This window comes from Thermobia domestica, chromosome 18 (genome assembly GCF_964235325.1).
Source record: "Thermobia domestica chromosome 18, izTheDome1.hap1.1, whole genome shotgun sequence".
Classification (NCBI taxonomy): domain Eukaryota; kingdom Metazoa; phylum Arthropoda; class Insecta; order Zygentoma; family Lepismatidae; genus Thermobia; species Thermobia domestica.
Genome location: NC_137471.1, coordinates 73,000,899 through 73,022,138, shown reverse-complemented (window position 1 = coordinate 73,022,138; position 21,240 = coordinate 73,000,899). Strand labels below are relative to the sequence as shown.

At 34.8% G+C, this 21,240-nt stretch overlaps 1 protein-coding gene and 1 long non-coding RNA gene across 2 annotated transcripts in view; one reads left to right on the top strand and one right to left on the bottom strand.

The window, feature by feature from the left end:
* Positions 1 to 21,240, bottom strand: part of Ac76E (adenylate cyclase type 2 Ac76E) — a gene marked incomplete in the record, with an annotated part of 460,518 nt that overhangs the window by 356,925 nt on the left and 82,353 nt on the right.
* LOC145676046 (uncharacterized) lies at positions 1,992 to 17,246 on the top strand. The gene is made up of 3 exons (XR_014129271.1): positions 1,992 to 2,177; positions 11,281 to 11,521; positions 16,971 to 17,246. It is a non-coding gene; the product is annotated as an uncharacterized LOC145676046 (long non-coding RNA).

Genomic DNA, 21,240 nt, shown 5'->3' with positions numbered 1-21,240 from the left:
ACTAAGAATATATTTCACACATGTGTATTTTTCTATTCTCAGTATTTCTTTAAATATACTTGACACATAATTTTTCACTTTTCTAACACAAGGGTTTGAATACCTAATATTTAACTTACTCAAATTTAAACTCCATTAATTTTAGTTACCGGTACTTATTTCAGAACTATTTCATTCACAACATGAAAATTTTAGATGTCATGTTAGCAGTTATTACAGCAACATACTTCACACTGCAACCTTTCCCTCACTCCAGTTGTTCGGCCATTTTGTTTTCAGGCGTTTACGTTTTTCTGAATATCTCAGCATTATTTGTTCTGTCGAAATGAAAATTGAGGAATAAATTTCTATTTCAAATTTCCTTTAGAAATAAGAAGCTACTGAGTCATAATGTTATATGTATCACTTTTACTCTTCTAATAGAAACAAACCCTTGATTCCCAAGCGTTACCGGACCAAATGTTCTTTGGACGAAATGTGCTTTGAACTAAACATCCCTGGACGAAATGTTCTTTGGACCAATTGTCTTTTGGACGAAATGTCCTTTGGACCAATTGTATTTTGGACGAAATGTCCTTTGAAATAATTCTCCTTTGGACGAAATGTCCTTTGGACCAAATGTCTTTGGATTAAATGTCTTTGGACGAAATGTTCTTTGGACGAAATATCTTTGAACTAAAAGGGTGGACACCCGGTGGGCCAGTGTGAGTCACGGTGAGTGGTGTTTCGCAGTAGGTCACGTCCTTTTGACCCACGATCCACTGACCCACTCACAAATCTTGACCCATTTCACCCACTTACCAACCGACCCGCTGACCCACTCCATCTTTGATTTTAACATGTCTTGTTTCATTTAAAAGACGAAACATGCATCCACATAATTTTTTCATCGATTGCGAAGGTTGGCTTAATATCATAGTTGTAATGTAATTTCTTCTTAAGGTGAGAAATTGATATTATTAAAAAGCCCATCTTGAAGTGGGTACAAATTACCTTCCAAAGTTATTAGAAACTCTTCCTCACCCCGAAAACTGTGAATTCGACAAATATATAAGTATTTTTTGAGATTTTATTTTTAGCTCTCCCAGGCCATCATCCTGTGAAGATGGGGATGAATTTGGATGTAACCTCCATTGGGTGCATCACTATCCATCTCAACGACCGAGAAAATTATGGATAAAACACTAAGATCAGTCGTTTTACATTATTTTTACATGTCACACCTCCCAACTTCCGTAACTTCATAATACTACAATATTTTCTTCTTAGATTGAAAGTAATATGTCCCCCAAGTTTGGTAAAGGTTGTCCCAGACATTCCAGAAATACGCTGGAATATTCATTTATACAGGAACAATAAAATACATAGAGCTGTGCGAGCAATGCCTTCGATGCTGCCGTTGTAAATTCAAAATCAGGCTGTCATGCTCCTTCAGAAGTGTTGCTATTTATCTCGGTGATAACGAAACCATGAACTCTACACTAATATCGGTCGTTTTGAATCATTGTATATGTTACTCCCTTCGACTCTCCTTATTAGATGTGCTGGGGAATCTTACTCCTACTGGAAGTTGAACTTAAAGGTCATCAGAACTGCTCCCAATGAACTTGGGGACCACGAAAGATATGGGTTGTATACTAACATCGGTCATTTTCAATTATTTCTACATGTCACAAATTTCACACACTCCTTCATTGTGTTAATGAGGGCTTAACTTACATGGCATCGGAAGTGCCACTCTTTATCTAAGAGACCCCCAAAATTATAGATTCGACAATAATGTAGGTCTTTTTTTTTATAATTTTGATGTCAGCCCCTTTCATTAGTCCTAGGACAGCAAATGGATACACTCTAAGAACAGTACCCATGATTTTGCACAAGTACCCATGAAATAGAAGGTACTTCGCTGATGTACCTATGAAAATTCAATGTACCGAAGACTTTAGTGGGTACACACCACATCCCAGCCTTTTACCCATGAATTAGTGGGTACAGGGAAGATTTATGGGTACAGTAAATTCGTACCGAAGAATGTACCTATGACAATAGTAGAAGGTACATGATACCAACATAAACATACGCCATATTGTGTGTTGTCGGTTGATGTGTTGTGTGTACATTATTTCAATGAAGATCGGGAAGATTCGAGTAATCAATCAAACGATTCATATATAAGAGTAAGTGGAATATTCTGTATTTATAGTTGTATTTGGATATTGTAAATGAATTAACTTGTCTAAAATGTATACTATATTATTTCGTAGTTAAACAGTAATTTAAGCCGATTAACAATTCGATTCTTAAGCCTATTGCGAAATGTAAATTTTAACCTATCTTTCTTGTCTTTCTTTCTTTCTTTTCTTTTAACATGCAGTACATGCTAATTTTCGTGACTTTATCTGAATAGTATTGCGACTTTTCCGTGGTTCATTCACATACGTAGAAAAATCAAGAATCATTTATGGAATACAGAGTGCAAGGGTAAGTATTAGAAATTGGATTTCACACACATGCTTACGTACACCTTGCACTTCATTTGTTTGCATAGATTGTGTATATGGCTTCTGGTGCTTATGTTCAAGGGAACGTTTACTAAATCCCTGTACCTTGTACTTGTGCAAGGACTTCGAGAATTCAATAGAAGGTAGATTGAAGAGCAAATAAGTGAAGGTGTGAGAGGAGTAAGTGTTGTATCGCCGGACCATTTTTTTTAATTTACCGGGTGAATTGAATCATTTATTTTGGTTTGTGAAGAAGAGTGAGTGAAAGTGAGGCGAGGGGAATAGTTGAAGTTAAGAAAGTGATTGCTGTAGGCTGTGTTTGATGCAAGGCACACTGTATGTGAAGGCGAAAGAGACTATTTGGCAGAGAAGCACACTTATGATTTAGTGTCGGAAAAGGCAGTGTGGAAATAACGTGTGTATGTCAAGGTTGTAACATATCGTGTTTGCGTTTTATAGAATTATGCGAAAATAACGAACGTCAGTTGTTGAAATTGTATGAAAGGTACGGTATAATGCTTTTTTAAGTGGAGCTATTGAAACTAAGTGATTACTAATATGAAGTGGTGCTATTGAAACTAGTAACCACCTGTTTTCATTACTCACTCGCATACCCATCATCACTGACACGCCTGCTTCCATCGGATGCACCCCGCACGGGCTCAATACCTTCGCCTTGCCCTGACTCAGTGAGATAGGATTCCTATATTTTAGCAGCTACCTAGCATAGGTTGGTTTGATTTTTTGCACTGTAGTATACATCCGGACGCCGTGTTTATAAGCAAATACTTATGACATACTGTCACAGCATTGATAGTACAGAATTTTTGTTGGGAGGGAACGCACTTTTACCTCTATTTTTTAAATACTTTTCGGTCGGTATATTTTAGTTATTTGATTATTATTATTCTCCAAATTAGTATTTATTTAAACTATAAACCTGTAGAAATTATATTTTGAGGGAAAATTACTTTTATTTTACATTAGTATATGATAGTTTTAGAAGCAGACGCATTTATTACAAAGAATTATGGGTAGTACCGTTTCACTCCTAGTTGAAATTATATATATCCGCTATTGGGTAAAATTTTTGGCTTTAAACACTAATCTGGATTTAAAAGAATATTTTAAATCCCCTTCCACTTAGTTTGATATACTTTAATTATGTTAAAATTCAGTTATATTTAGAATTTTAGTAAATATGTATTTGGTTTATTTTCTTAACACCAAGTTCCTTGCTTTGATTGATACAATTTTATTTGGGGATTATGGGTAATGAAGAGGTTGCTTGCGTATTTTGGCATCGGATTCTGTGCTGGTAAGTCAAACTGTTATAGCCCTTCGTCAAACATTAAGTTGACGGTATCTAGTATTTTATGTTGTTAGGGTAATTTCAGTGATTATGTTTGAGTAAATTTAGATAGAGGCTCCCGCTCAGATTTCTAGAAAGAATACCGTTTCCCACCAAAAAATGGGTTGAATTACCAGTTTTTGGGAGACTCCTTCAGAAAGGGGATCTCCAAATCATCTTCTGTTTTGTTTTGGTAAAGATGTAGTAATTATAAGTAGGGCCACCAGGTCCTAGATCAGTTTATTCTTTGAATTCAGAGCCGGTTTAGTGATGATTTATTTGTGGTTTTGGTGTGTATTTAATTTTGAGTAGTATGTGTCGAGTTATATGTATTAGTAGGTGTAATTGTGTAGTGATGTAAATGGTAGTTAATTGTAGTATGTTGATGAGTATGGGATATGAGTGTGCAGGACTGGGCAGTGTGTTGTTCATTACCAAATTTTCCATTATAGTTCGTGGATATGAATGTCAAAGCATTTCAGTAATTTTAGCAGCGAATTAATAGACTGAGTACAAGGAGAATTCACATGCGAGTACAGCGCCGTTGTGACCAAATTTCGTACTTCATTAGTGAAATAGGTTCGTCGACATGCGTGGTAAATTAGTTATTATTTAAAATTCTATACCGTTCCTGGCTTAGATAAACCATTTAATGGCTATATTGTTCCTTGATACAACATTACTGAAGATCTTGACGTTCTATCTAATCAAACAACTGAAACATTAACGATAATAAACTTCACTTATTTCCTTAAATAGTATTTCAGCCATATAAACTCGTGTTTCAAGTCAGACCATAACATTAATTTTATTTTGATTCGTAACCGCAGAATGAAACTTCATTGTTGTAGTTTAAGCAAATTGCATTAAATAAAGAATCAGTTTTGATAATTTCTCTCTCTTAACTGTGTAAACATGTAATTTTCCTGGCTGTGAGGGGAAATGTATTAGGTATTGAAGTTAAATGGTCTTGAGTTCATACATGGTTTCCGTGTGTTAATCAATACTACGATTTTATTGAATTTTAGTTGAATATAAGTATATTAAATGAATGTGACTGCCTCGAACAGTCAGTAATATGAAGTATAGGGTGCCTATTAGTAAATCGACGACATATTAGTTATGAGTACATATGAATATGAATGATAAATATGATTATTGATTATAGTGAAGTAAATATTTACGAATAAGAAGGCACTTCGAGAAATATATATGTGATGTAATGTGGGATTATTAGTATTCTTATGATTATTTCGGGTATTGATTTTCACACCCGAGTCCTGTATGAAGAGGTTTGTGCAAATACAGAAGGCTACCTTTCTACTTCATAGTTTGGGGGAAGATTTGTTTACATTGACATACAACATTGAAAATTTGGTCTGACATTGTAAATAGTATTATATGGTTGAATTACAAAACATTTTTAGAAGATTCATGGAATTTATTGACCAGCTGAAAACATAGTTTGATGAACTCCCTGCATTTTGGTTCAGTGTAACTCTGTAATTTAGATTTTTTTTTTCGCGTCACTCAACAAGCCTATTTTACTATTGTTTATATTGCTCAAAGCGGAAATGATTTGGGTGGTAACAAGAAATTAGATAAAAATAGACAGTAGACTTTCGATATACCGTACCCAGGTGTCAATTTTCCCCCGCCATACATTTTCATTATCTTTTAAGCCTGTCTCAGACGGGACTGAAGTAAGGCTGCGATTCACGATCTAAAATTCACGACCTTACTTAACGATCGTGTGAGAGCTAACTTGCCCCTAGTTCAGGTTGAAATTTTCTGCTGTCCTTATTTGGATCCTAACTTGGAAGAAATAGAAACAGTTTCTATTTTCATCTGGACTTGCATACAACTACCAATCAGAAAAGCGTAGCGCCTGACGACATTCAACTTTGTTTATCGCTAATTTCAAAACAATGCTGCCTGGACAAGGGAAACATTAAATCATACGAAAAATATGATCTTTTGTAGCACGATTTATATTATTTATAAAAATATTTATAAAAGACCTTAGAGGAGGTATGCAGTGAAGGTATCCGCTCGAACGCTGCTGGTGTGAACAAATGTAATTACATCCTTTAAAAGAATAAAAATAGGTGATTTAAGTATACTGTGTAATTTGTATTCTAAAAAATGTAACATGTTAAAAAAAGCGTGCAGGTTTACTTTTGGCGCACCACTCGAAATAATTGTTCAAAAATTAGAATCCTTTCACTAATTACCTTCCTATTGTTTTCTAAATGATTTAAGCTGGGCGACATGAAAATATCCACATGGCATAGTTAAAATTCAAGGGGGTATCATAAGCAATTGTTGTAAAAATTATAATTATTTTACGATTTGCTTATAAATACAGCGTGCGGATGCATGCATAAAAATTACAGCCCAAAAAACACAAAACAACCTGCGCTAGGTCGCCACTAAAAAGCACGAATGCTATCTAACCGAGTCGTAGCAGAGCAAAGCTGTGAGGGGGTGCGTCTGAAGGGAACAGGCGCGTCAGCAAAGGTGGGTATGCGCATACGCGAGGGTAGTGAAAACGAGTGGGTTTTAACAATGATACGAGTTTCAATGGCATTTGTCATGGTTTTATACTAGTAGCGTTTCACTTGTAAACAAAATACAACTTGCGTAAACTGTGCAGAAATTCACCGCCGGTGGAAAATAGTTTCTATACAGGCATCTTTCATATCAACTCACTTATTTTATCCGTCGTAAAGCACTTCTAATAAGTTTAGAGTGTCCACAATGCTGGCACAATACTAGAATTCCGGGTGTAGTGCATGAGATAGGTTCCCGGCGCGGTATAAGTTTACTTTAGGGGCTATGTGGGCATTTTTTGTGGGTACTGAGCTGAGCGGATGCACTCAGTACCTATACTAGAAAATTGCTTTTTCTTCTTTATTTTAGCTTTTCGCGTCTGATAACTTCCCTGATTTACATATTTGGACAAGTCATTTGATTTTCAGTTCTACAATCTGGTGGATCCAAGGATCTACAGACCATTTTTTAGCTGATACAAACTCCCCCATGTTCGTATCTTGCTGATGGATTTTCGGAGTTACTAATTTCAATAGCGTATGGAATTCTGAATAATCCATTCTATAATTTTTTTTTGTAGGAACGTGTTCTGCTGTAAGTAGTTAATTATTCACCATTGAAAATACGGTGCTTTTCTGTGCATTATTGCGGCGGATAATTCACTCCCTGGTCCACCAGCCCCTCTTTACTCTTTCTCTCTCTCACGTTTCTTTTGGGGGGGAGGGCGGATTTTGTGTCAGCAACAGAGCAGATATCGCTGCTATGGCTATTTCATCCTCATCGGATGAACTTATATCGTGAAATAGAAAAACAATAATATTTACGATTAGGACAGTTGATTTCTTTGTGTGTAACGCGTTTTTCGTCTGTTTTAATGAAGCGACCACGAGAGGCTCTGCTGATAAAACCTATCTAGTTTTAAGGATCGTCTGAGACTCCTACAACACCTCAGAATAAAAGAAATTGCATAGAAGTTTGAGTTAGGCAACACTGTTAAGTTGTAGCCTGGGTTGAGGTCTTAGTTCAGTTCCGTGTGAGACGGGCTTTAGTTTTAAATTAAGTTTTAAACCAAATTGATACGACATACTAAAATAAACGCCGATCCCATCAAATGTCCAGAATTTTATCTATAAAAGAAAAGACAGTTATTAAATTAAATAAATATTGATATCTATATTTTTTCCTGAATAGCTCAAATGTGCTGGCTATCTCCACTGTGATCAACAAATGCTAAATATTAGTTGGATTTTTGGCGTTACAAAATAATTAACAACTAATTTAATTAAATTTTCTCATCAACGGGGCTGGGTCCGGATAGCTCTCTCTTGTGTATTTACCTGGATCCAGGTCTGGGTTGTATGTGGGAACGTGTGTCTACTCTAAATCACTTCAAATTGGATTCTCTGTCAGTAGTTCATTAAATTTGGTTATTCTTCAACAATTAATATAACCTTTTATCGGTTTTTTCCGTAATCATTCCGTATTTCTCTCTTTTCATTTTCCTTCCCTATTTCTTTTCTTCTTTTCCTCTTCTCCTCTTTCATTTTCCCTTTCTTCTTCTTTCTTATTCCTTAATTTTAAAAACTGAAGGCGTGATATTTTATTTATTCTTCGGAAGCCCGATATAAAAAATAAAATTACGGTCAATGAAAAATCAAGTACAGTAAAGTAGCGCTCATAGTTTACGCCATGTTTCAGTTTTAAAAGGGCGAACCATGAGAGGACGGATCGCCATGATTTCGGTACAATTTATCACGCCCAACATAGTAATTTTCTGTGCTAAATTGTAAAAGTTTACATGCCTCTGTTTTGAAGGTAACTGAACATAACCTAGCCTAGCCTAAGGTAACGTAATGTAATCTAACCAAGAAGTAGTACACTTTGGTACTTTTTCGATTTCGTGTGGTCCTCGATACAGCACAAATGCCCCCTTCTTCCTCAGACACCAATCATAACATTGCGCCCCTCTCTCTACCTTTTACGGATCTCTCGAAGTCCGTATACAAGTACATGGCAAAGAGAACATTCACAATGTGAACACAGAAAATGCGCCAATAACACTTGCAATATAATGGGGGAGGGGTTCTCCCTCCATCATACCCCACCACATATTCTTACATCACGAAAAGTAACGACGAAAACTAAAAGGACTTACACCTAACTTATAACCTGGCCCTAACTGATATTCCACAAGAGTTCGTAAAAAGTTAAAACGTAAAAACGATCGAAAGAAAGATTTAGGAACCGGACCTACAACAACTCTCTTTTCTTTTCGTGAGCGATGCTAGCTTAAAATTGTAGTAAAATATAAGTAAAAGATATATATAAGTAAAATATAAATATATGGTAGCTTCGAAATTTCAGTATTCCTTGTTCAGTATCGCAAACTCAAATAGAAAATACAATATCTCAAACTAAACAAACAAACAGGCAAATATCACTTCATTAAGCTTTCCTGATCCGTTCAACATTTTGTCTGTAAGTACTGTGATTCTACCCGTGTGTAATTTATGTTTATAGGAACCCCAAAATAACTTACGCTAACATTTAATATTACCCGATACAACTGGTGGAAAATATTTTGTTAGGTACCAGTGTCTGTCTGCTACACAGGGTTGGTAAGAAGGGTTTTCTTTCTTTTTTTTTAAAAAAAATATTTTTTGGTTTAAACCAGTTTTTTTATTTGAACCGACTTCTTGTTTAAATAAATTTATTTATTTATTTAAATTACATATGGATATAAATAATTTTTTTTGGCCTTAACGTCCTTATGCAACGCAGTGATAAGAAAATATACCTTTTTTCGAAAGTAGACATCGATTACAAGGAAAATGTGTAGCTGTCTGATGCAATAAAAATAAATAGCGGGAGTATAATACAAATGTGTTACTGCAACTTTAAGGCACAGTAACTTTTATTTTGATTTATAATCATGAATTAGCTTATTATTGGTAAAATAAAAGTAACAATTCTCTCCTCTGCTTCTTCGAAGGATATTTTCGTAAGATTAGCACAGCGAAGAAAAAGGCAAAAACAGAAATCAAAAGAGAAACAACAAACCTGTGTCGTACCAAATGAACCCTTGGCCGGTTTCTAATGAGAGCTTAAACTTTGCAAATTCAACAGAAAATGTATCTGACTATTTATTCGAGTTAGAAGTAATTATATTAAAGTATTGTTTTATATTACCGAGTAACCGCAGCTCAGTTAGTAGAGCGTTGGCTTCGTATTGGGAAGGTCCTGGATTGCGCTCAGCAACCGCTATCCTGACTGAAGTCTTTCCCTGGTTTCTCTCAGTCATACTAGGCAAATGCTCTAATGGTGCCTTGAATAAGGCCAATGTCGACTTTTTTAAACTCGTTTAACATAGGTAATGTACGACACTTTAACCATTTATTCTTATTTTTATCTTTTGCAAATTAAAAACATGAAATTAAATCTTTTAGTTTTACGTCCCACGATTATGTCGGCTAGGCTAAAGGATACGGTGAAGATGAGAAATGAATGAAATGCTGGAATGAAGATAGTGGGAGGAAACAGGAGAGCCCCGAGAAAACCCACGCACACGGTGTTTGTCCACCACAAAGTTCACTTGGCGGGAGCAGGGTTTGAACCCGATACCCCATGCACCAGAGGTGAACGCTCTACCACTGAGCCACCGCGGCCCCGCAAATTTTATTATTTCGAAAATACATTTATTAGAAATCGGAACATCAATGTTTCGGATGTTTCTAAGATCATCATCAGTAATTGTAGTAAATTGAGGAAGGAATTTTTAATAACCTGTTTATGCAATATTCGTGTATTTTAGTAAAATCTGGTTATATGGCAGTGGGGCACAGAAGGGAATTCTTTATTTTTCGTTGGAATAAAAGGACTTGGGACAACGCAATTTGATTAATTTCGTTTCTTCGCTTTTGCGTTGTGATTTCAATAAGTAATCCCATACTTTATGAGCAATAGATAGTAGCAAAATGCCCTGTTTTAATAAATATTCGCTTTGATATTTGAAGATGAAGTAAATGTTCTCTTACCATTAAAATGAGAAAATGTTGCTATCTTTAAATAGCAGTAATAATTAAAGGTATGTGTATACATTTATTACATTTAGCAAACTTCCAATTAGTTAATTACTGTATCAATACCCTTAATCACATGTACCAGTTTCGTTTTCCAATCACTCAACACCTTTGAAAAAATTGCTCTAATTACTATGTCAGTAAATGCTCAATATACAATTTATTGTATTTTGATTGAAATGCTAAATTGAACACATTAAACCATACGTTTCTAAAGTTGCATAGATCTTTCCGCGATCTGCCGCGCTTTACTACGGAATTGCTGCAGTTTTAATAATATATATATATTTATTTTATTGTGTAATTTTTCTTTTTCTTCTGACATCCTTCTACCACCAACAGATTACATCTGTTGCAGATGAAAATTTAAAAGTACTTTGAAACCATTTTTGCAGTTCTGAAAGAAGTTTTGTATCGCAGTAAGACCGCAGTAGCCGTACACTTTGAAGTGTCAGGCGCCGACTTCAATGTTCCAGGTTCAACTTCTGACTGGGGCATGTTTTTTTTTTTTTTTGTGGATTTTAGAAACTTAACAGCTAAGAGTACCGTGCCCGGCCAAAGTCAAGAGCTACTAAAATTAGGGCCCAAAATTCAGGGTTCGAAAAAACCCAATCCACCTGGGCTCATATGCGTTTTCACGGATTTATTTTTTTTTTCCGAAATACCGAAATGTCTGTGGGGTAAAAGTGTTACATTGTGATTTATATTTCAAGATTGTCATTGTCACAATTTGCAACAATTTTCTACTTACTGCTACATAAAGATCTCTTCAAGATTTTCTATTTTTGTTTTCTAGATACTGAATTTCGTGCTTCTCTCACGTTCAGAATAGGAACAGTGACGACGCAGAGGAGAGGGGGAGGCAATGGAACCCCCTTTCCTAATACGCTGGTGAAGTAAACGTCATTTCCGCTTCCTGTTCAGCTAGCTGGTTACAAACAAACCGCTTTGAGCGGGTTATATGAAGAAGTTTACATGGTACTCGTCTATGAAAATGATTTGTTTCGTTTTCGGATCTAACCATAACAGTTTAAGAGGTACATGCAATGCTTTTTTGTTTTCCCAAGAATGAAATTAGAAATATTGTACTATATAACATATTAAAGAGAAACAAAAACAAAGCCACACTGTACAACAAGCGATATAATGATTAATTATTTATTGGGCGAACAGATATGTCTCAATCTTTTTGAAGAACACTTTCTCTCCTTGCGTATTCTGCCGGAAACAAATTAAAATACACATATTGTTACCACAGCTCCCTTGCTTTATCTTTGTTTGTTTGTTTGTGACATTTTTAGGCTACTCGCTGTTTAATATATACTAATACTCAGTACACTGTAAAATCGTTTCTTAGTAAACTGATGATTGAATCATACATTTAAAGTCATACTATAACCTTCGAACAGTGCCTGCCCCAGCATGGAGTGTGTACTTGCGTGCCTGCTCTTTCTGATCCTCACCAGCGTAAGTTCGTTAACAATTTTACCTTTGTGATTACATATATGTGTAAAAATTTAAAACTCTTGATACAATTGAGATTTGCAGGCAATGGATGATTTTAAAATTGGTAAATCGGTATTGCACATATATGTAAGACAACCGCATTTAAGTAATCACAAGTTAACCTGACAGCACCTTACCGCATATAAATTTTGGTAAGAGTATAGTACAGGTAATATAGTGAAGTTTAAGGCGGACTTGTTAATTTGTCTCATTCCGTTTGACATAAAATATAATTGTTCCATCGTATCGATCTACGCTAAGTACGCATGGAAAATACGGGATCATTATTTGAAAATTTATGTATAAAATTTGTCTAATCTACGAAAATACTTCTGTGCAAGAAAATTATTTATGTAGAGGGAGAACATAGAAACAGCGTTAAAAATGTACCATGGTTACTAAGAAATTGAAATGCAAATCCACTTGTAGTGATTATTAACCCTGGCTATTGTACGCTTTTCGTACCTGTCTTTCCTTCACGCATACCCAACTTCACTGATCCGCCTGCTCCCTACAGATGCATCCTTACATTCGCTTGAGCTTCAAGCTGCCCTTAATCATCATAGATGTAGTGTTACGTGAAGTGACCACCCAGCGTAAGTTGGTACGTGTTCTCCTTTGAATTTTAATACATGTATATGCTGGCATGTTACAAATCTGTACGTTGTTTGTGGTAGACGCAAAGAAAATAATTCAGATAACATTAGGACATTATATAGGATAGTTAGAGAGTTATACATTTTAAATTATTTAATTAAATCTGGTGACGCATTTCAACTTTACCAGTGCCAAGCAAAGAATAGACACCCGCTAACAAAAGTATGAAGAATAAATTAGGAAATTATTTCCACGAAAATGCTAAGTTTCTGAGATTATGTATTCGTAATTGTATGCTTTAAGATGCATTGGTTATTCTAGCGCTGTACTCTTTTGTTCCGAACATCTGATCACTAATTTTATAAAAATCAAGTTTCTTCAATATTAAACATTTTCACTGAAGCTAAACAAACAACTGACAGAAGTATATAGCATAACAATTTTCAATAATGTTAATTAAATTCAATCTAAAATTATTATTAAGGAGCGCTCATGTACATGCTTGGGATTTTCACTCACTTGTTGTCCAGCAAGTCATTGGCGATTGAAGGGATTAAAATGTCGAGTAATTTTGTTTCATATTATGATAAATATAGCCTTAATATACGTATAAAGTAAATATATTCACTGCTATTTGTGAAGATGTAACCTTTTATTCATGATTTTAAGTTCGTCTTTCACAAGACTCATAGCTGCCACATACAACGCCATTGAAACTGCCTTAGCAACCACCTTAGCAACAGGTTGTTTGTACCCAATATGGCTGCGCCCAGTAAAATTCACAGCAGACGACTTCAGCAGCGTATACAGCCAACCAACTTAAGTCGAACTTGCAGTAATAGTTTCAGGAGGCGACTCGAAAAAAATTCCCTGGGGTCATAAATCCGCTCGTACTCAATGTGTTAGCAATATTTTCGCAATATTTCTTTTCACCTCTCGTGTTTTTAAAGTGTCTCGGGCGAAATATTCTGAAACCACCATTGGGAACTTGTAATCTAATCCAATATTATTTAGGCCTATATTGAAATAAGTATTATGAAGCTAATAGTACATACTGTTCGTAGTTTTGGTCCCAACGATGAAAGATGTTTTCTTGAAGATGCTGCAATAAGAAGCTAAAGGCCTCGTCGTCTCCTTAATATTACTATTCTTTATCCATCTGTTAACTTTGAAATCTATTTGTTGACATTAAATTTGGTTGGTTGGTTATTGAAGTTTAGTGTCCCTATTCAGCAGCGGGCCTGTATGGGACGTAGACCTACAGTTTAAGGTAAAATCTGAACCACCAGAATCGTTCAAATTTTTCCAGACTTCCCGCCGCGAATTGAACCCGTAACCCGCTACACCGAAAGTGCCCATGCTAGCCACTAGACCAGGGGGGAGTTCAACTTTAACTTTGATGCTACCTGGTAACCAAAATGAATTAAGCATTCAATAAAGTACCAAATCCTGGAAATTGTATCCAATCGCTTAACATTTAAAAGTTTTTTTTTTAAATCCCAATTTCTCAATAAAAAGTACAATCTAAAAAAAAAAAGATTGAGGGAGTAAGTGTACAGGAGTATCTAATAATATTAATACGAAATATATTAATTTATACAATATGAATTATATCTTTGTTTTAAATTAAATGTTTAAAAATGTCTAAAATGAAATTAAATATCTTCCAATGTAAAATAAATAATTTTATTGTTGAAGTATTCACTTCCGATGCTTTGTACATTCAATTACGGGAAATTCCCGAGCACTTATTTCAAGACGGTTCATTTCCGATAATGCAAATTTATTTAAGTTAGGTTAGGATTTAGAGTTCTTGAGTGTGGGCATCTATGAATATGAGGGACGACGTTTCTCGGGATCACACTATCCAAGGAAAGGAAAGGAAGGAAGCGGTCTGTGACCTGTATGTCAAGTACCATCCCGGGATTTGCCTGGTGTGAATGAGAAAAACCCAGGAAACCTCACTCAAGATGGCTGGCCTGGAAAAGCTTTTACACTTTTTCGATCAAGTGTCCCCCCACCGGGAATTGAGCCCGGGACCAGTCGCAACTTTATTTAGTGTACATCGAAACTTTTAATATAAAATTGCATATTTTACTTCAAATAAGGCCGTGGTTGCTCAGTGGTAGAACGATCACCTCTGGTGCGTGAGTTTCCTAATTCGATCCCAGCTCTGTCCAAGTGGGCTTTGTGGAGGACAAATACCGTGTGCATGGGTTTCCTTGGGTTTGTCCCGTTTCGTTTCACTCTCTTCATTCCACTATTTCATTCGTTTCTCATCACCACCTAATTTAGCCCACAAACTATAACCCTGGGACGTAAAACTCAAAGACTTCATTTCATTTATTTCAAATATAAGTATAATTTATACATTAATTTGGATAATTATCTCAATTAATTATATAATTATCTCAAGCTGAGTTTTTTAATTCATTCAGTACTTTACAAAGGTCCTAGAAAAGAGTTAATTAGTATATATTGAATGTTGTAGTATGCCTAAAGGTCTAAATTTCGTTAAAAAAAAAAAAAAAAACTTTCAATGTGATCAGCTTAGTTGTATGACTAATACACTCACCAGAAGCTTAAAACCCAGGTGGTGGTTTTCCAGGTGAGTAAAACCCGATAAAACCCACCAGTTTTTTTGGCTGGGCTGCGCCCACTTGGGCAAACCCTGCCGAAAATACAGTGTTTTAACAAGAACAAACGTATCCCTAATAAAATTATCAGTTTTTGTAGCATGTTATCACTATAAAGCGTACCAAAATATAACATATATATATATATATATATATATATATATATATATATATATATATATATATATATATATATTTAAATTGTTTAGCATTCTAAGGAGTACCTCTATTTGTTTGTCGTCTTTATAGAGAATTAACGTGTCGTCTACATAATGATAGTATGTAAATAACTTTTCAATTTTGATGTAGCTGAGTGTAGGACAAAATCCAAGAGGACAAAATCCAAGCGGACAAAATCCAAGAGGACAAAATCCAAGCGGATAAAATCCAAGGAACATTATAATGGGAGTAGTGCCTGTGAACACCCTAATTAAATTGTACGTTTGTTTCTTTCTTCAATTGTCATGCATTCTAAAGTTTTATCTAATTCAATTTATTCCGGTGGGAGGCAACGGAAATAAAACTCAGCATTCTAACATTACCATATTCATATTTTGATCTTGATAGGTACATTTGAATTATTTGTTTTATAAAAGAAATCATACAACATTACAAAAAAGGCTTCTATATGCTATCTCATGAGAATGAAAATCCAATATAATTTAGATAAAAACTAATTTACTTCATTACCTTCAAAGAATTTACATCAGTTACACTTGTCGAAATAATTAATAACATATACATTTTCATATTTCGATTTTCTAGATATTGCATTATTAAATTCACATACGTTATTACATTATTTAAAAAAGCATACAAGTCATACACTCACAAGTCAAAAAGTACATTATTTAATAAAAAGTCATACAACACTACAAAAAAGGCTTTTATATGCTTATTACATGTATAATATAAATAAAATGAAAATACATAGTTTTACAACTTAATGTACGTCAATCACATACCAAGTACGCTTCAATCTAAATGTATACAACGTGATGCACTTTTCAGAAAATCACTTACACTTAGACTAGTGCACAAATTCTGAATTCATCTTTGAAAATGAACTGTTGAATTTTTTTCTTTGGTGGTTCGCCAAAGTTTGCCTGCTCTATCACTGTGGCTGCCAGAACTTGATCCTTCCTGATACCTTGGATTGCACTCCACATGGATGGATGCTTATGTCCAATCCAATCAATCAATCAATCCAACAATGTGTATGTTATTGGTTATTTTGACAAGTGTAACTGACGTTTCGCGAAGACAATTAAAACAACTTTTCATATAGATGTGATAAGTAATTAAAGCTCATCTGCATTCTTACTGGGAAAATCTTACATGTTTTATTGGATTTTCATTCTCATGAGATAGCATATAGAAGCCTTTTTTGTAGTGTAGTGTTGAAGAATTACAGATAAAACTTTAGAATGCACGACAATTGAAGAAAGAAACAAACGTACAATTTAATTAGGGTGTTTACAGGCACTACTCACATGATACTGTTCCTTGGATTTTATCCGCTTGGATTTTGTCCGCCTTGCCAGAATTTAGCTTGGATTTTGTCCTCTTGGATTTTGTCCGCTTGGATTTTGTCCGCGCCCCGATGTAGCTACACTTGATAAGATAATTATTGTATATTTTACATAGCACTGTTATTTCGTGATTTTATTTCTTTATGTAAATACTGTATTCTTTATATTTTATTAAATATATCTGAACTCATTCCTTTTGGATATATATATTACAGGAATCGTTTCAAGAAACTTTGAAACCTCAAGGACCAACCCTGTTCTATACTGCCGAGTCCAAACTTCTGGGGACAGGAAATGGAGAAACAGCTGAGATACCGAAGAGGCCTGTTTGCTGCTCTTATGTATTTATTACGTTAAAAATTTAATATACCCAACTTGGTTTGGATTGTTCCTGTATTTTGACACGTGACAACGAAACATCAAACACAGCGTACTGTAGACACCATATAAAATACTATAAATTATAACGAAAACAATTGTAAGAATAGCAATTAAACAATAGCAATAAACTTAACTTTGTTTCACTCGAATTATGTTCCTATCACGTATTTTAGCACTTCATTTTAAAATAATAGCTGAGCAAAGAAAACTTATTATTAAAAACTAAAAGCTTAGATTTTAATGAAAGGTATTTGCATTGTTCAGCTATTATGTTGTTTTATTCGGGTTCATAAAAGCAAAGCTTTGATATGGAAAATACCATCGATGGTATTTTTATGTATTTTCATTATTTTAATAAGAAAACTTGTAACTTAAACATCCTTCAGGGGAGGCTGAATGTCCGAAAGGTCCTACAATATTTGCCCACAGTTAAGAGGACTTCGCATATTTGTGGCAGCATAGAAAGCATCACTAAGAGGAAAGGAAGACTAAGTTCTGTATGGCATCCAATCTTAACAAAAAAAAAAAAGTTCCGATTGTTCGTTGACTAAAGGTGAGATGCTTTCCAAAGGTAATGTTTCATGGATAAGATCATACCCATATTTACTCTTATGGGAGGTCCACATTCTTCTGGAAGGACAAATTCTCCATTTTTTTAATGAGGAGGCGCGTCCTTCAAGTAGGACGAATGGCCGTACTTTTATAATTAATATAAAATGTATTCAAGTGTTTCAAATCAAATAAATATCCGTGTTTAAAATGAGGAGAAATATAGGGTTGATGTATTTGAAAGTTTTTTTTTTTTTTTTTTGTTATCCTTTTGTACACTATTGGGCGAAGCATGGCTTCCAATCTCTGTGTTTAATTATGGTGTAGGTATTATTTAAAATATTATTACACAGTACATTGATGTCGGAATGAGTGAAGCCCTTAACATCAATTATTATCATTAGAGGTATGACAATTATCGTTACTAATGTTCAAAGTACAAGGCATATTCATATATGATACGGTGCTAGGTAAGTCAAAGTTAGAGCCACCCTGATTACTGTATACTCTGAAGTAAAAGAGGTATAATTGTAAATGGGTTTACGTGGATGCGGGAAATTTCTAGCAGTGTGTTCTGTAAACTATTTTGGAGGCAGCCATGTTAGATTTGTCTAAAACTAATCTTAGATGGAAAAAGGAGCCCATCTCATTTTGTTCTAGTATTTCGTGAGAAATTCATTGAAAAAGTGAGTGTTTCATTATTACTGTTTATGTAACCAATTCCATGTTGTTCTTAATTTTAGTATCATTTATAAAGTCATTGTTGAAAAGTAACAGGGTACAAATACTGAGAAACTGGCTTCGCCTTTGAATTTATATTGAAATCTCGTCTTAAGATGATGCGTCAGATGACCCCCGTTTCCATTTAAGAGTTTTTTTTTTTTAATAGATTAAACCAATATTTCTACTTGTGTAATGGACAACACGTTATCTCACCAGAAAGTTTTCCCGAGCCCACCTAAGTTTTATACAGAACCGTCACATTTTTACCACATTTACGTTAATCAGAATTGTTGTGACTTTTAATGTTGACTGGGAAATGCTTAGATTACGAGCTATAATAGCAAATGTTGTAATCTAGATATGTACTGGTATTGACTGAGTCACCTTGTGTTTCTCAATGACACAGGTAGAAAATGAAATGAAATCTTTGAATTTTACATTCCTCGATTATGCCGGTTAGGCTAAAGAAGGCGGTGATGATGAGAAATGAATGAAATGGTGGAATAAAGAAAGTAGGAGGAAACGGGAAATCCCCGAGGAAACCCATGCACACGGTGTTTGTCCACCACAAAGTTCACTCGGCAAGAGTTAGGGTCGAACCAGGGACCCCATGCACCAGAGGTGAACGCTCTACCACTGAGTCACCGCGGCTTCATATGATAGGTATAGTCAGAAACAATATTAAGTATAGGTTGGAGGTATATGAAATGATAGCTCCAACCTATACTTAATACTGTTTCTGACTGTACATGTACCCATGAAATTAGGAGCTTTTGTACCCATGAAATTATTTGTACCTAAGAAATCACAGGTACATTGTACCTGCTAACTCTTGGGTACAATGTACCTGCTAAATTAGTGGGTACAAAACGGCCGTTTTGTACCTCTGAAATAGTGGGTACTGTATTTAGAGTGTACTGCCACCGCAAGGACTAAATTTGGTCTTAAATGGCATTAAAATTTCTACCAATTAATTTAGCGAACAGTGCTGCATTTAGAAGCTCGGCGTCCCTACGCACTTTTGCTCTCGGCGCCCCCAATAACTACATATTTCTCCGCCCCTTGATCCCTAACTTACAAATAAAACTTAATTCGAATATGCTTAATTAGTGAATTTAGTGCAGTTAAATACCACTCACTAGATGCTACAGCTACAACTACGTAACAAAAAATAAATGGGAAACATGTTCTGAATTATTTTCAGATTTCTTACGCTATCATTAAATATATTAGAATAGTAAAAGAGGATTGCTCATGAAATAGTATATTTGCTCTCGATTTTTAAAACTTTTTCATACGAAAAAAAAAAATTAAAATTTTAAACTTTGCGCTCTTCAAATATGTTGCCCTCTAGGCACGGGCCTAGTTGGACTAATGGGAAATGCGGAACTGAAAACTTACGCTTCGGCTCTAATATTGGTTGATTTCGATATTTTTTTTGTCGCTACGTAACCACCCTGGGTGCTAATGGGAGCTTAATTGGACTTGAATTGAAAGTAGAACTGTTTACCTAAGCGACCACGAAACTATGGATTCGATACTAATATCGATCCTTTTCTAGCATTTTTGATATGTATCCCGACAGTACTCTTTTCCAGATTGTAAGAAATATGGTTAAAATTGCTCTAGACATATTAGAATTATGTCGAAACACACACATACATCCACTTTCATATATATATAAATACAGAGTGAGCGAGCGAGAAAGTAAGAGACAGCGAACAAAGGCATCACGACTTCCACATTACAAAAGCATATATCAGGTATTGAATTGAAAATCTATGTAAAGACCTGCTGTGGCATGCTTCATAAGGACAATTCCAGTCTGCTCACGTGACCTTTGGGGTTCGTGAATTTCTTGCGAGCGTTCCGACTTTGGATTCTCTGCTTATACCCTCTTTTTATGCCTCGGATATTTTTTCGAGAATGTCAATGACATGCCGTAATACGAATGTTGAGAAGTAACCTTTATATGAAAAATAGCTGCAAATAAATACACTGCATAATTTATTTATTGCGATGATATTATTTTCTTAATTTGAATTTAACATTCACATATATCATAGAATACCAACGTACTGTGAAAACCTGTTATATTTTAAGCATAAAAATCAATATGTTCTGCAATGATTATATGTTATATATATACAACTGACGTATTTTAATGTAATTATTTTATATAATTTTTCATGCATTGCGGAAAATAGAATTTCATTAAAAAAAACGTTGACTCAGATGGGAATCGAACCCTCAACCTTACGATTTGAAATCCAACGGCGTACCACTGAGCTAACACAAACGCTTTTCGGAGAATACTTCTGGCGACATATAGGTGCATTTAAGATAATAATTACCAGAGCCCGGATCTTGTTGACAAGTCAACTTTCTTCTGTTACGCATAGGAGAAGGCAAGTTCAAGTAAAAACGTTATCCATCAACTCTAGGTTCTAAAAATATAGTTTTTTAGGATCAACTTTTGGTCTCTTTTTGCTGTTTTGAAATTATATAATGAAATGTAATCCCATAGTGACAATTTGAACAATAATCTCTGTTTTGTTAAGGACTAAAAGATGAGAATTATATATAAAAACGAAAAAACAAAATTAGTGATATTTAGTTCCAGAAATACTGATGATGGAAGTCAATGTGCTGATCACACACAAAACAGCTGAAATCCATTTCCTTGATCATATTCAATTTATTTTGATCTGTAATCTTATTCATAGTTTTTATTAACAGTCAAATCTAGAGTTTTACCCTTGTAAAATTCTACTTCATTTTTTCGCTTGACAAGAAAAAAATAAATAAATACTTGCAGAATACCTGATCAAT